The following is a 2,643-nucleotide window of genomic DNA, read 5'->3' as shown; positions in this document are numbered from 1 at the left end:
GAAGTTATTTTTTAAAGTTGAACCATCTTTGAGATGGCGGTGCTTTCCACACTTAGTATTTATTAATTGTTTCAATATATCTGTCTTTCTGTTAGTTCTGGCGTGCATGTTTCATATCCAATTATTTCATGTTTCAGGCATGCAGTTTGAATACGATGCGTTTGTTATGCACAGCTCCGAAGACAGAGGTTGGGTGGTAAGAACTCTTACTCCAACTCTTGAGGAAAAGTGCGTTTACATGTGTAGGAAGACAATTGCTGTTGTGTCCATTCACTTTTTTAATAGAACTATTGTGGCACAGAACTAGATTACGCTCTTCATCAACTTATGGAAAAGAAAGGTGACAGCCTCGTTGTAATCAAACTTGACGATGTCGATATTATGAAACTCCCCAGGGAACTACAAAAAGGGAGTTACATAGACTATCCAAAGTCCACTGATAAAGAAACGTGGGAGAAAAAAGTAGTAAATTGTTTCACGTCTACCTGATTTTAATTAGAAAAAAGCCCGAATTATATGGAATATTAAGAATCGTAAGGAATTACGGCGAGAAAGATGTTACCGTCCTGAGTAAAATCATGTGATTAATCACCTAGAAGCACCGTACGAAAGCAACTTGATGGACTTATCATTAAGCGATGAGCTTCGTGCATGTTTCCGTTGAAACACCCAGATTTATATAAAACCTCACTGTAAAGGTATGGACTAGTGGCTTTTAACTGGATGGTATTCTCAAGACACTGAAATCGAACACGCATTTAAAACGTCTAGAAAGCAGCAAAAATTCATGAAAAATTTTAACGCAAAGAGGTTTGGGAGGAATTTTCAGTTTATTACGTCATTGTAAGTGGGATTTATACTAAATGGGGCGGGATTTTGAGTTGCTCATGACCCCCACCCCACCCTTATTTTATAACGCTTTTCTTAACGTTTTTACATTGGTAGAAATACAAATTGCCGGATTGATAAATTAAGAGATGGATTTGGATTGCCATTTATACTAGTTAGCAAAATAACGCTGTTAAATTTCTCATCCTCTGGGAAATTTTTTCTTCTAAGCATTGTTCACAAGCGCTAGGCTTACTCTTCCAGACACTAACAGGAGCACAGATGCAATTTCCCAGTTTGCAAATTTTTTCTCTTTCTCTATTGGCGGTAACGTTTTTAATAACATTGCTTAGAAATTGACAATTTATTTGGCTGTCGTCTTGGTCTAAAGAATCAGTGTGATCTTCTACATCTCGCTTTGTGAACGTGTTGGGGATGTCATCTTCCTCAGTGTAGTGCTATGCGACAGTTTCCGCATAGGCAGCGGTATCTCGTTTGACTTGTGGCCTACTGTGCGTTGGAGCCGCGAGCAGAAAAACAATCATGGCTTTGAAGACAGCACCCTCAGAAAAACCGGTGAAAGAAAAAAGATAAGAAAATACTCGAGAAACATAAATAATTTAAAGTAGATAGAGATATAATTTGAAATATGCGCACATATGGTAATGCAAAGGAAGAATTCATTTGTATTAAGAGTGATATCGATGGCGATGTGTTCAGCATTATACTGCGATCATCGTCATGGTTTAGAATTAAGATAATTAAGGGTGCGTTCCTTTGGGAGGATCCGGATTAGGATTTGTGATTCAAGATCACACAGATCACGGTGCATCAAAGGAACGGAGCTTAAGTTCATCAGATCAGTTACCATGACAGCAGGCGCGAAACTGTGGAGCGCGTCAGTGGAATCGCACGCTAGATTTAAAAACGAAAACAAGATGGCCGTCGCGGATAGATCAGCTGTTGTTTCGTTAATAGAGGTACTTTCCAGTGATTCATTACTACAAGATGCGAGAGGTTGTGAAGATGAAGAATTTCTATAATTGTTTCTTTTGATAAGGGAGAGACAGAACCATGTCCGCATTGAGAATTATTTCGAACGTATTAAACCACTCTACAATGTTTCAGATTTTTAAGTCATTTTCGGATGTCAAGAACTACATTCAGCTGTTTGGAATGCTTGTTAGCTACTTGCCTAGGTCTGCCTCATGGACAAAGGAATGGGGGCAGACCTACCATTGACTTACAGAAGCAAGTATTGATTACGATATGGATACATGACAACCCTGAATGCCTGCGATCAGTGGCCGATCGATTTAACGTTACAAAATCGAGTGTAATTTGTGTTTGTCGCAGAATTTGTGGAGCAATTGCCAACAATCTTTCCCGTCAATATAAGTTCTGGTGTAGTGGGTAAACAAAATTTGAAAATACCTTCTCAACGTTATCATGGAGCATTTCAGTTCCTTGTCGGCACAAATTTGTGAAAATACTCCTCTGCTCTAAGGCCCTTTCCATGGCTGTATACATCAAATCAAAATTAGATGCCTCAGACCAGCTCAACAATTGTTTTGATCATACTTGGAATTAGGAGAGAAAAATTACTGCACAGCTCATCTGAAGCTGTTTTATTGCGATTAATTCAAGAGCACATGAATATCAACAGGAACTTTCAACCAGTGGCGATATCTCCGCCACCTGGTGACATCTCGTCTGCATCGAACGAGATATCGTTTTAAAAGCTCATCGAAATATCGTTTCCGGCAACTATTTAGGAATTTAAAATATCAAACTCAATCTTACTTACACCGTCTC

The 2,643-nt window shown here is 38.8% G+C and overlaps 1 long non-coding RNA gene across 1 annotated transcript in view; it reads right to left on the bottom strand.

Annotated features, from left to right (window-relative positions):
• Nucleotides 1–1,021: 1,021 nt before the first annotated feature.
• Nucleotides 1,022–2,643, bottom strand: part of LOC131796366 (uncharacterized) — a 3,637-nt gene continuing 2,015 nt past the window's right edge. Inside the window, exon 2 of the long non-coding RNA XR_009341126.2 lies at nt 1,022–1,391. This is a non-coding gene — a long non-coding RNA (uncharacterized lncRNA). The remainder of the gene's footprint in view (nt 1,392–2,643) is intronic.

Source organism: Pocillopora verrucosa, chromosome 4 (genome assembly GCF_036669915.1).
Source record: "Pocillopora verrucosa isolate sample1 chromosome 4, ASM3666991v2, whole genome shotgun sequence".
Classification (NCBI taxonomy): Eukaryota; Metazoa; Cnidaria; class Anthozoa; order Scleractinia; family Pocilloporidae; genus Pocillopora; species Pocillopora verrucosa.
The sequence above is the reverse complement of the archived record's forward strand: the minus strand, read 5'-3'. Positions and strand labels throughout refer to the sequence as shown.